The sequence below is a fragment of the Gopherus evgoodei genome, chromosome 3 (assembly GCF_007399415.2).
Source record: "Gopherus evgoodei ecotype Sinaloan lineage chromosome 3, rGopEvg1_v1.p, whole genome shotgun sequence".
NCBI classification, from domain to species: domain Eukaryota; kingdom Metazoa; phylum Chordata; order Testudines; family Testudinidae; genus Gopherus; species Gopherus evgoodei.
In genome coordinates, this window is record NC_044324.1 from 20,448,109 (window position 1) to 20,462,202 (window position 14,094).

At 44.4% G+C, this 14,094-nt stretch overlaps 1 protein-coding gene across 5 annotated transcripts in view; it reads left to right on the top strand.

Moving 5' to 3' along the window:
• PKHD1 (PKHD1 ciliary IPT domain containing fibrocystin/polyductin) overlaps window positions 1-14,094 on the top strand; it is a 391,543-nt gene that overhangs the window by 172,139 nt on the left and 205,310 nt on the right. The gene's annotated exons all lie outside the window — the stretch shown is intronic.

Sequence of the window (14,094 nt, forward strand, 5' to 3'; positions counted from 1 at the left end):
GGAGTTATCATAGACTCATAGACTCTAGGACTGGAAGGGACCTCGAGAGGTCATTGAGTCCAGTCCCCTTCCCTCATGGCAGGACCAAATACTGTCCAGACCATCCCTAATAGACATTTATCTAACCTGCTCTTAAATATCTCCAGAGATGGAGATTCCACAACTTCCCTAGGCAATCTATTCCAGTGTTTAACTACCCTGACAGTTAGGAACTTTTTCCTAATGTCTAACCTAAATCTCCCTTGCTGCAGTTTAAGCCCATTGCTTCTTGTTCTATCATTGGAGGCTAAGGTGAACAAGTTTTCTCCCTCCTCCTGATGACACCCTTTTAGATACCTGAAAACTGCTATCATTTCCCCTCTGTCTTCTTTTTTCCAAACTAAACAAACCCAATTGTTTCAGCCTTCCTTCATAGGTCATGTTCTCAAGATCTTTAATCATTCTTGTTGCTCTTCTCTGGCCCCTCTCCAATTTCTCCACATCTTTCTTAAAATGCAGTGCCCAGAACTGGACACAATACTCCAGTTGAGGCCTAACCAGTGCAGAGTAAAGCGGAAGAATGACTTCTCGTGTCTTGTTTACAACACACCTGTTAATGCATCCCAGAATCACGTTTTTTTTTTTTGCAACAGTATCACACTGTTGACTCATATTAAGCTTGTGTTCTACTATGACCCCTAGATCTCTTTCTGCCATACTCCTTCCTAGACAGTCTTTTCCCATTCTGTATGTGTGAAACTGATTGTTCCTTCCTAAGTGGAGCACTTTGCATTTGTCTTTATTGAACTTCATCTGGTTAACCTCAGACCATTTCTCCAATTTGTCCAGATCATTTTGAATTTTGACCCTGTCCTCCAAAGGAGTTGCAATCCCTCCCAGTTTGGTATCGTCCGCAAACTTAATAAGCCTACTTTCTATGCCAACATCTAAATCGTTGATGAAGATATTGAACAGAACCAGTCCGAAACAGACCCCTGCGGAACCTCACTTGTTATACCTTTCCAGCAGGATTGGGAGCCATTAATAACTACTCTCTGAGTACGGTTATCCTGCCAGTTATGCACCCACCTTATAGTAGCCCCATCTAAATTGTACTTTCCTAGTTTATCTACAAGAATATCATGCGAGACCATATCAAATGCCTTACTAAAGTCTAGGTATATCACATCCACCGCTTCTCCTTTATCCACAAGGCTCGTTATCCTATCAAAGAATGCTATCAGATTAATTTGACATGATTTGTTCTTTACAAATCCATGCTGGCTATTCCCTATCACCTTACCACCTTCCAAGTGTTTGCAGATGATTTCTTTAATTACTTGCTCCATTATCTTCCCTGGCACAGAAGGTAAACTAACTAGTCTGTAGTTTCCTGGGTTGTTTTTATTTCCCTTTTTATAGAGGGCACTATATTTGCCCTTTTCCAGTCTTCTGGAATCTCCCCTGTCTCCCATGATTTCCCAAAGATAATAGCTAGAGTCTCAGATACCTCCTCTATTAACTCCTTGAGTATTCTAGGATGCATTTCATCAGGCCCTGGTGACTTGCAGGCATCTAACTTCTCTAAGTGATTTTTTACTTGCTCTTTTTTTATTTTATCTTCTAAACCAACCCTCTTCCCGTAAGCATTCACTATATTAGACATTCCTTCAGACTTCTCAGTGAAGACCAAAACAAAGAAGTCATTAAGCATCTCTGCCCTTTCCAAATCTCCCGTTACTGTTTCCCCCTCCTCACTGAGCAGTGGGCCTACCCTGTCCTTGGTCTTCCTCTTGCTTCTACTGTATTGATAAAAAGTCTTCTTGTTTCTCTTTATTCCCATAGCTAGTTTGAGCTCATTTTGTGCCTTTGCCTTTCTAATCTTGCCTCTGCATTCCTGTGTTATTTGTCAATATTCGACCTTTGTAATCTGACCTAGTTTCCATTTTTTATATGACGCCTTTTTATTTTGTAGGTCATGCAAGATCTCGTGGTTAAGCCAAGGTAGTCTTTTGCCACATTTTCTATCTTTCCTAACCATCGGAATAGCTTGCTTTTGGGCCCTAATAGTGTCCCTTTGAAAAACTACCAACTCTCCTCAGTTGTTTTTCCCCTCAGTCTTGATTCCCATGGGACCTTACCTATCAGCTCTCTGAGCTTACCAAAATCCGCCTTCCTGAAATCCATTGTCTCTATTTTGCTGTACTCCCTTCTACCCTTCCTTAGAATTGCAAACTCTATGATTTCATGATCACTTTCACCCAAGCTTCCTTCTACTTTCAAATTCTCAACAAGTTCCTCCCTATTTGTTAAAATCAAGTATAGAACAGCTTCCCCCCTAGTAGCTTTTTCAACTTTCTGAAATAAAAAGTTGTCTGCAATGCAGTCCAGGAACTTATTGGATAGTCTGTGCCCCGCGGTGTTATTTTCCCAACATATATCTGGATAGTTGAAGTCCCCCATCACCATCAAATCTTGGGCTTTGAATGATTTTGTTAGTTGTTTGAAAAAAGCCTCATCCACCTCTTCCACCTGATTAGGTGGCCTATAGTAGACTCCCAGCACGACATCACCTGTGTTTTTTACCCCTTTTAGCCTAACACAGAGACTCTCAACACTTCCATCTCCTATGTCCATCTCCACCTCAGTCCAAGTGTGTACATTTTTAATATATAAGGCAACACCGCCTTCCTTTTTCCCCTGTCTATCCTTCCTGAGCAAACTATACCCATCCACACCAACATTCCCGTCGTGTGTATTATCCCACCAAGTTTCAGTAATGCCAACAATGTCATAGTTGTATTTATTTATTAGCACTTCCAGTTCTTCCTGCTTATTACCCATACTTCTTGCATTTGTATATAGGCATCTAAGATACTGGTTTGATCTTGCCTCCCAGCTTTGCCCTGACCCTCCTTTCTCTCTGCCATTATAGCCCATGCTCTCTCCTGTTTCCGACCCATCTCCCAGGTCTTGTTCCCCACTTACCTGTGGGGTTTGCTCACCTGTCCCCGTCGAACCTAGTTTAAAGCCCTCCTTACTAGGTTAGCCAGTCTGTGCGCAAATAAGGCCTTTCCCCTCCTCGAAAGGTGAACGCCATCTCTGTCTAGCAGTCCTTCCTTGAATAGCGTCCCTTGGTCGAGGAAGCCAAAGCCCTCCTGATGACACCATCTTCGCAGCCAGGCATTCACCTCCACAGTGCATCTGTCTCTGCCCGGGCCCCTACCTTCGACAGGAAGAATCGAAGAGAATACCACCTGCGCTCCAAACTCCTTAACCCGTACTCCCAGAGCCCTGTAGTCACTCTTGATCTGCTCAGTGTCACACCTCACAGTATCATTTGTGCCCACATGGATGAGTAGCATGGGATAGTAGTCAGAAGGCCGGATGATCCTCGACAATGCCTCTGTAACATCTGGGCCCCTGACAGGCAGCATACCTCCCGGGATGAACGGTCAGGGCGACAGATGGGTATCTCCATCCCCCTCAGCAGAGAGTCTCCAACCACCACTACCCTATGTTTCTTATTATCAGTGGTGGCAGCAGACCTCCCAGCCTTAGGGGTACGAGGCTTCCCCTCCTTAACTGTTGGGGGTGATTCCTTCTCTCCTGTATCAAGAAGAGCATAACGGTTATCTATTACCACAGCAAGAGGGTTCGCAGCAGGGGTGGAGCACTGCCTGCTGCCAGAAGTAACCAGCTGCCAGTGTCCACCCTGAGCCATCTCCTCCTCCACTGGTGTGTCAGTAGTCCTGTGAATTGGGACAGCTACGTCAGCTGTCTCCACATGGATACTGTCCAGGAATTGCTCATGGATACGGATGTTCCTCAGCCTAGCCACCTCCTCCTGTAGCTCTCCCACCTCCTGCCTGAGAGATTCCACCAGTAGGCACCTTTCACATTGGATGCCACCCCCAGCCTGGATATCAGTAAGTGGAAATTGCAAGTTACAGTCTTTGCAAACCCACACCAGAATCTGGGTAAAAGCATCCATGCTTTGGTGCTCTGTCTGGCTACTGGCGCAGGTGGAGGAGACAGAAGCAGTGCTCCCACAGGTGTTGCAGGTCCTCCTAACCATCGTAAGCCTCCCTCTGTCAAACTCTCTCAAATTCCCATCTGCAGCTCCCTGTCCACTCTGCTCTGCTTTAAACAAAAAGGTTTTGGATGCGGCTTGGTTTATAGGTTCAGGGGACCAATGGGTCACAGATGAGACGGACAAGGGACCCCTACTCCCTTCCTACTCCCCTTCCACACTCCCTTGCGAAACTCCCTGTTAGCAGCTCCTTTTCGCTAAGCTCCCTGGTCGCGTGTGCGCAGCTTTATAAAGCCCTGGACTGAGTGAATGCCCAGCCCACTGGTTAAGGCTCAGCCAATTACCAGAGACTTCTAGCTTTCAAACCTTCCTTGGTAGCTCAGCCTCCAACTGCCAGCTACAGCACACGGTCCTTCAAACAAACAAACCAAACAGACTGACAAACACAAGCTCAGCACACAGCAAGTAACCCCCAAACACAAACACACACACTGCAGACAGTCACTTACCCCACAGATGCTGTATTTGCTCCTCCTTCACCTGGAGAACTCCCTTGCAAAACTCCCTGTTAGAAGTTACTCCTGGAACTTCATATGAAGGACAGGAGAACGCTCCTGTATCATAAGAGACTTTCTTTGGCCCTGATTTGGAAAAGCATTAAGCATGTACGTAAGTGCACCCTTATTCAGCATTTAAACACTTGCTTAAATCTCCCTGATTTAATACAGTCCTCCAAGAGGAGGATAGTCATCTGGTCCATGAGAAGCATTTAGGTCTCTGAGACCTTTAGCTGAAGGAAAGTGAGACAGAACTACATTTTTTTTCAAGAGAAGCAGGGAGGCTTATCGGAGAGGTATCATTAAAGAATTTTAAACACTTTAAGGATGAGTTAGCTACTGGCATATTAGTGATTGTTCTGGCAAATAGAACAGCTATTGTGCACTCAGACATTGCACCCCCAACCTTGTACAACTTTATTCAGAAAGGGCCAGCTTCAGTATGTCATCCCTATTGAGGACAGCATGTAGGCCCTTGGACTTAAACACGTTTATTTTGTTTTTCTCCCTTTGTCATTTGACTCCCCTGATTGCAACTTTGGTGGTAACCTTGCCCCTGAATTCTCCTTCTGTTGCCCTCAACTCCCAGCTCTGCAAATCTGCCACTTATTACTCGTTCAAAACTGCTGATGTATTCAACTCCCTTGAGTCCACTTCTGGTGAAATCCTCATCCGTGCCATCTCCTCTTGCATTGTTCCCTACAAAAATCACATTCATTACTGCTGGATAGAGCTCCCTTCCCTGTAGCCCTCAAAAGTCCCAAGTCTCCAGATTTCAGCACTCAGAGAAAGCTGCTGTCTACCTTTCCCAAATACTCAGTGAAGTAGGTCATCCCTGTCCTCGGAGAACTTGTTGGCTCCCATTCATTTCAGGATTCAGGTCAAAATTGCTCTCCTTGGGCTTGATTCAGCATTGCCCTGCACTCATGTCATCATTTACACTGTGCAAAGTGGATGTAAAATGCTGCCAGACTGACCTGGGGACATCTTGCACCCACTTTGCGCTGGAGTACAGGTGCACAGCACTGGCAAATTAGGCCCCTCCCTAGATTTGCCTGTTTCAATCTGATGTTCTGGGCCAGCTCCTCAGCTGATTTAAATTGGCGTAGCTCCATTGAAGCTGATTTTCAGAAGTTGAGGATCTGGGCCTCTACTTCCTGCTCCTTTTACTTATCTAGGATCAACCTCCACTCTAGCTTGGCGTGAGAGTCTTCATCTCTGCAGCTTCACTAGCCAAAATAGCCTTCCCTGCATCTCTGTGCAGTATCTGGGAGGGATTGCAACTGCTTTGGAGGACAGGGTCAAAATTCAAAATGATCTGGACAAATTGGAGAAATGGTCTGAGGTTAACCAGATGAAGTTCAATAAAGACAAATGCAAAGTGCTCCACTTAGGAAGGAACAATCAGTTTCACACATACAGAATGGGAAGAAACTGTCTAGGAAGGAGTATGGCAGAAAGAGATCTAGGGGTCATAGAGGACCACAAGCTAAATATGAGTCCAAAGTGTGATACTGTTGCAAAAAAATCAAACGTGATTCTGGGATGCATTAACAGGTGTGTTGTAAACAAGAAATGAGAAGTCATTCTTCAGCTCTACTCTGCGCTGGTTAGGCCTCAACTGGAGTACTGTGTCCAGTTCTGGGCACCGCATTTCAAGAAAGTTGTGGAGAAATTGGAGAGGGTCCAGGGAAGAGCAACAAGAATGATTAAAGGTCTTGAGAACATGACCTACGAAGGAAGGCTGAAAGAATTGGGTTTATTTAGTTTGGAAAAGAGAAGACTGAGAGGGGACATGATAGCAGTTTTCAGATATCTAAAAGGGTGTCATCAGGAGGAGGGAGAAAACTTGTTCACCTTAGCCTCTAATGATAGAACAAGAAGCAATGGGCTTAAACTGCAGCAAGGGAGATTTAGGTTAGACATTAGGAAAAAGTTCCTAACTGTCAGGGTAGTTAAACACTGGAATAAATTGCCTAGGGAGGTTGTGGAATCTCCATCTCTGGAGATATTTAAGAGTAGGTTAGATAAATGTTTATTAGGGATGGTCTAGACAGTTTTTGGTCCTGCCATGAGGGCAGGGGACTGGACTCGATGACCTCTCGAGGTCCCTTCCAGTCCTAGAGTCTATGAATCTATGAATCAGCTCACCCCCTGCCCCTTTGAAACTTTGCATAAATAATACATTGTCTCCCTTGCTCGTGCCTCTTAATTTCTGTCTCCCTCTTCGTGTTGTCTTATGACTGTGAGGCTTGATTTTTCCATTATGCCTTGGAGAGCTGGACACTCAACTCCTTTTGGAAGTTGGCACTGAAATCCCTGAGTTACTTTTGGAACTCCCACCTATAGGCTTTAATTAATTTGCCCTACAATGTCATAGCACCATGCTGTCTGTATTTTATCCCACCCACTGCTTGCTCTCTTTATTATTTAGCTCTGTAAAGTGGTTTGGGATGCAGTTTATATGAAAGACGCTTGACCAAACAAAGTTGCATTGCATCAAGTCTGAGAGGTGCTGTATAAAACCACATTTTACAGTGTGGACTAGTGAGTTAGTTTTTAGTGTATTGACAGTTGCTTCATTTCTTTATTTTATAATGTATTATTGTCCCTGGTGCTGTTTCTGCAAAATGTAATTGGCTGATATTGCAGGATCAGGGCTTGGAGGAAATTTCTTTTAAGTGATGTCGGCAGTTGTGAAAGGTGCCAGATTGATAGTCCTGCAGAATGACCGGGCGGGTGAGGTATTATCTTTTATTGGACCAACTTCTGATGATGAGAGAGACATGCTTTTGAGCTACACAGAGCTCTTCTTCAGGTCCTGAGGAAGAGTTCTGTGTAGCTCGAAAGCCTGTCTCTCTCACCGATGGAAATTGGTCCAGTAAAAGATATTACCTCACTCACCTTGTCTCTCTAATATCCTGGGACTGACACCACTACAACATTACATACAGCCCTGTAGAATGACATTGTCTTCTACTTGTCTCCCAAGCAGGAAGTACACCATCAGCAGCAGCAATGCAAGATTACCCCGTAACACTTTCCCCAATATTTTTCTGCTATGGATTCGTCCAGTGGTCAGATTATTCATTGCAAATGAAACTCCTGCCACTTGTAGCTCTTCTTTCTGTCTGCAGATAGTTTGCAAACCCATCCTGATTTCTGTAGATTGATTTGTATTATTCATAAGTACTCACTGGATAGTTCAGACACTTTCTTTCCTAGTCTGCCAGTTTCTTCTCAAACTGTTTGCTTCCTGAGTTTTGCTGTTTATAATCTCTGATGCATGAGTAGTCTTCTGGTATTTTTTTTCTGCTCTCTTTATGGATGGCAAATAGCAAAGAAAAGCAGTCCCCCAATGTAATTTTCTGTCTCAATAATCTTGTGCCCTAAAATCCAAGAAACTTTTGAAATTTGTGAATATTTTTACAAATGTACAATGGCCATCTGAAAACTCTCACAGGGAGTCTGCAGGCCTCTACAGAGATTAAGGTCCTATTGTGCTATGCACTGCAGAAACACATAAGAGAATCTAGGGTTGACACACTAAATATATGGGACAAAGGAAGGATAAGTAGCCCACATTTTACAGAGAGTTGGCACTCATCTCTCATGAGAACTCACTCCCAAGTTGAGCTTATGCATGCTTGCCATTTTTTCCTCAGTTTCCTCAGCTCATGGTTCCCCTGTCAGCTGCCACACTTGTCAGGCGGGTCTCTGGTGACTCAGCCCTCTGTCCAAGTCACGCTCTGTCCATGTGCAAAACAAACAAATCCCTTCCGAGTTAGACCTCCTGTTGGACTCTGTAACGTCTCTTTATCTGCAGACCTATCCCTGGGCTGGATCCTCAATCAGTCCAACAGGGTCTATCACACTACCTTGCTTTGAGCTGTCTCTCAGCCCCTTCTGGGCTCTCTCAAATTGTTCCTGCTCTGATATGGAGCAGTGCCCAAGGACTCCCTCCCTGGAGGCAATGTCTTTGCTCTCTTTGGACCTTTCTGTCCCCAACACTTCTGCTGGGCCACTAAAAGAATTCAGTTCCCCTTCTGGGGTGCCTCAAAGTCCAAGCCATTTCCTCCATGGCTTTTGAGGTGAACCCAGGCCCCCCTACAGATCCAAGTCCCAGCCCAGGGACCCTATAGATAGCAGCCATCTGCCACATCTCTTTAAATAAACTGCATCACTGCCCACTTTCCCATGGCTCCAACACATTCCTCACCTTACCTCAGGGCCTTGTCCTAGTTGAGTCCCAGCAGCCAGCCCAGAGCTCTTTCTTGTTCTCCGACCCCAGTCTCTGCCATCGTGGCTCTGTCCTAAGTCCACACCATCCACGCTCCTCCAGCTCCAACAAGGAACTGAACTCATTAGGGTCCTACAGCTCTTTTTATACTAGCCTGGTGGGCTCTAATTGACTACTTCCCCAAAATCACTCTAGGACATTTGGAGGACTTCTCTTCTGCTCCTCTTTGGGACGGAGTTTGGTAGGAGCCTGAGGCCTCCAGGTAGGGCTGGCTCCAGCTTTTTTGCCGCGTCAAGCAGCAAAGTGGGGGGGGGAAGCCTCATTCTTCAGCGGCAATTTGGCGGCCGGTCGTTCCCTCCAAGAGGGACTGAGGGACCCGCCGCCGAAAACCTGGAAGTACCGCCCCTTCCCATTGGCCGCCCCAAGCACTTGCTTCCTGCGCTGGTGCCTGGAGCCGGCCCTGCCTCCAGGCTGTCACATACATCTTATCATGTTGTGTCCCTTTCTTCACCTGGTGCTCCACCAATGATACTAACCTCTACTGCCTGCTAGTCCACTTCTCCCATGAGCACTTTAGTAGGTGGGAGAATAATTAGCAAGTTATTTTGTTTAAGTATCATTAAAAAAGAAACAACAAATAGGGTAAAATTGTTCCTTAATGGGTTGATTTGTCTATTTAGTAAAGCTTGGGTGTAATTATGGAACCCTTGACTCCATGTGGGAAAAAACAACAACTTTAAACAGTAATCAATTCTGAGTTTTGAACCCAGGCCTGCAGTACCCCAGGCAGCTGCCACCCTGGAGCTCTTTAGAGCTACTGGAAAAGGGAGCAGGTAGAACTTGAGCTGGCCGAGAACTCCTGATTGGGAGAGATGTCTGGCCCCGCCAATTGGCTCAAATGAAATATTTAAGCCAGAAGAAGGCACAGGAAGCTGTTTGAGCATCTAGGTGAATTTATGGCTGTCTACTGCTTTGAGACTCTGCATCCTTGCTTGCATCCTGAGCCCTGCCTTCCATTCTGTTTCTGCCCTCCTTATCCCAGATATCCATCTGCTGCTGGTTCCTGCTTACCTGCCTCACTCCAGGTCCATGCTCATATGCCCTACGTCCGATCCTTGGCCTGACCCTTGATTCTATCTCTGGCTATATCCTCCTGGCTCTAGTTTCTGGCTCCTGACTTGCATGGTTACACCTGATTGCCCATGGCCTGGTCCTTACAGTAACCCAAGCTGGAAACGTACTGTCCCATTCATATGCACAGAAGGCATTCAAAGATGGTTCAGAATAACAGGATGTAAATGCCTGAGTTTTCTGTCATGCTAGTATAAATCTACTGACTTCTGTGCAGTTACTTCTGACTTACCCTAGTGCAAGTGAGAGAAAAATCAGGCCGGCAGACAGAGGGCTCACAGAAAACAAAAGCGGAAACTAAGAGGAAAGCTTGCTTAAAATAATTTGAAAAATGATTTATTGGATGCAACATCTACCCTTGGTGATTTCTGGTATTATTACTTTTCTTTAGTACAACCAGGGAGGACAATAACTCTCTGTGGGCTAATGGTAAATTATGATCTATTGCAAAGGAGTGAGGGAAAATGCATCATAGGAGGTTGAATATGTGCCACATGCTCTCCCTGATGCTGTTGCACAAGTCAGATCTCACTGGACACGTCTGTTTGAATGTCTGCTGGAGAAAAGGGAATGTAAAAAGTTAGAGCAAATGTCATCTAGCGAAGAAAGAAGGGCAAAGGAGGGAAGGCATTGGACTGAAAGGGATTGGTGACTGTGGGCTTTGGAGTGTGTCCACTTATAAGGGTGAGGGACTGGAAGCCAGAAGTCTATTCCCAACTTTACCACTGATTTAAAGCATAGCCTAAGGGTGGTGTAACTTCGTCTCTCCAGGGCCCCAAACATGCTTCCTTTGAAGTCAACGGAAGATTTGTCATTGATACCATCAGGCCCAGGGTTTGGGCCTATGTCTCCTTTTACCCTTCTACTTGGGGATACCTCTAGGATCTGTCTCAGCATACTACTGTGAGGATTAGTGAATAAGTGTATTAAGTCTCTCAAACTTTTTTCCTGGTGACCCCTTTCACATTGCAAGTCTCTGAGTGCAACCCCCCCTAATAAATTAAACACACTTTTTAATATACACCTCTACCTCAATATAACGCTGTCCTTGGGAGCCAAAAAATCGTACTGTGTTATAGGTAAAACTGCGTTATATTGAACTTGCTTTGATCCGCCGGAGCGGGCAGCCCTGACTCCCAGAGAGCTGCTTTACCACGTTATATCCAAATTCATGTTATGTCGGGTCACGTTATATCAAGGTAGAGGTGTATTTAACACCATTATAAATGCTGGAGGCAAGCGGTGTTTGGGGTGGAGGTTGACAGCTCGCAACCCCTCAAGTGATGACCTCGCGATCCCCTGAGGGATCCTGACCACCAGTTTGAGAACCCCTGTATTAAGTGGAGCTTGACATTATTTTTCCTGGAAAAAAGGAAGAGTTTTTGTGTTCAAAATTTTATGATTTTTCCTCCATGTTGTGGACATAAGGTTTTAAAGGCATTTTTTCTAAATAACAATTTTTATTTCATTTTAAAAAATGCATTTTGATTGTTTGTTCACTTTCCTTCTGTCTCTTATTTACTTACTTGCAGGGAGAGAAAGTGAGAAAAATAAAAATAAAATAACAAGAAGTCAGAGCGTGGGCTTTTTCCTCATTTTTATGGAAAATTTTCAAAATTTCAAAAACATTCAGAAATATGTTGAAAAATTTTCTTCAAAATTTTATTAGCAAAAAAGACAAAATCATTGTCAAAAATTGTCATTGTTGAATAATGACAAAAAATTTCATTGTCATCGAAATCTTTTTTTTAACAACCACTACAAAACCTACATCATCAGCATAGGCAGTGTCTACACCGAAGAGCTACAGTGGCACAGCTGCTGTAGTGTTTCACATGTAGACAAATCCTTAGAGGTCATCTTCAGAGAGATACTTGTACTGTCACAGGGGTCAGCAACCTCTGGCACGCGGCCCATCAGGGTAATCCAAAGGTGGTCAGTGAGATATTTTGTTTACGCTGATCATCTGCAGGCACGGCCTCCTCCCAGCTCCCAGTGGCCGTGGTTTGCCATTCCCAGCCAATGGGAGCTGCGGGAAGTGGCAGGCCGCAGAGATGGTCAGCGTAAACAGCATGTCTCGCAGCCAGTCTTCAGATTACCTGATGGGCCGCGTGCCGAAGGTTGCCTGTACTATAAGTATACTCCCAACATTTCTTTGATGAGTCAATTTTAACTCAATAAGTCATATCCACATTAAGGTTCTTTCTAGATACAGATCCATATTATAGGGTTAAGACAGGATTCCCAAAGCAGTGTGGAGAGATGGTATAATCAAGAGATAAAGGCAATGCCTCACTTTATTTTAATAATTATTCATCAACATATTATTTAAACCATATTCAGTTCCTGGCAAGCTTATTCTGGCCAGAGGCTTTTTTCAAATGGTTTTAAAAGCCAAAATGATCAAGATATTTGTTATGTACCGTATCTGGTGCATTTCATCCAGAAGGATCCAAGGACACCTATGTGCAGCCATCTCCTGCGCAGAACATGGCAACCCTTCAACAGCACCCCACTTCGTTGCATAACAGTTCAGGACAGGAAGCAAGGAAGCAGATGATATGAAATGGAAACTTATGAGGAATTTAGATTGTTTGAATGTAATAATGTAGATTGAGATTTGGAGAGACATTTTCCATATAAAAGTGTAAAACAAAAAACAAAAATGCAACAAAAATGTTCAGGAAAAGGACAGTAATTGTGTGTAGCACTGCAATATCATTAACAATTCAGTATTTTTTTAATTATAGCTTAAAATGGCCAGATTTTCCCAGTTGGGGGCAATCACTAGTCTCTTGAATATATTGGCCATGATAGTCTTTCTGTTCTCTGATTTAGAGATGGCTATGCAAACACATCTGGCACAAAGGCTCATTCTCATGCATCTTCACAATGCTTTTGCTTTCCACAAACATCCTTTTGAACAACCAACCACACTTGTTCAAATATTTGCAGCAAATGAAATCAATAGAGTGGGGAAACCATGAATTCGCTGTGACAAGGTTTCTGTTTTAGTAATCCAACAAATGATCACAGATACTCTTTTGCAGAATTAGTCTATCCACTGCTATAGCTGCAGGTCGGTGATTGACTGTAACAAAGGCTATGTCTACACTTAAACCGCTACCATGGCTCAGTTGCAGCACTTCTGTGTAGACATGCTACAGCAACAGGGAGAGTGTGTACAGGGAGACTTTGGCAAACCAGTAAAGTGCCTGAAACCACGATGGCTTATTGTTAAAGGTGGCCTAGTTAGCAAGCTGTAAACTGAACCTTCAGCAGTCTCAGCTTGTCCAAGACTGGAGGGGGAGTTTTGGGGTGCCACAGAAAGGGCAGCTTGACCCCGCGTCCTTCCTGATAAGAATTGTGTTGAAGTTGGTGATACCTGCATTTTAAAAGAGCAGGATGTGCCCCAGGAATGTCTATTGGGGTCTCAAGGCTTCAAACTCTGGAAAAACCCACACCTGGTTCATCAATAATCAGAAGGAGCCTCTTGCTTTCCCATTGGAACTGCTTGCTTAACAAGTTTTCTTTAAGGGACATGTCATTCTATTACTAATGTATAAATAAGCGATAAAAGCTTGTTATTTGGACTCGTTTGGGGACTGTTTGGGGACTGTTTTGGACTCTTTTTGGAATCTCCCTCTGGATACATCTTGCGGTCCCCACCGGCAGACGGAAGATTTGGTCACCAGCAGCCTGCCGCTATTTCACTCGAGAGCCACACAGGACTTTGTTAATTATCAAGGGTTGAGGGTGTTTTACTAGTATCAGAGGGGTAGCCGTGTTAGTCTGGAGCTGTAAAAGCAACAAAGAGTCCTGTGGCACCTTATAGACTAACAGACGTTTTGGAGCATGAGCTTTTGTGGGTGAATACCCACTTCGTCAGATGCATGTTTTACTTATCTGTTGTGGATGTGTGTAAGTGCTTGAGACTAAGTAATGTTTAGCTTTAAGTGAAAGCACTCCTGTGCTGTCCTGTTTGTGCCAGCCATCTATCGGTCAGCCGGCTGTGTGTCCCCTGATTTATTTCCTGACACCTCCTCCCACAAAGTAAAAGTTACCAAAAGATTTGGGTTGAAAGAACCCTGGGTAACAAGTGCTCCCATTGCTGTAGTTAATACACCTCCCTGAGAGGTGGTAGCTAGGTCATT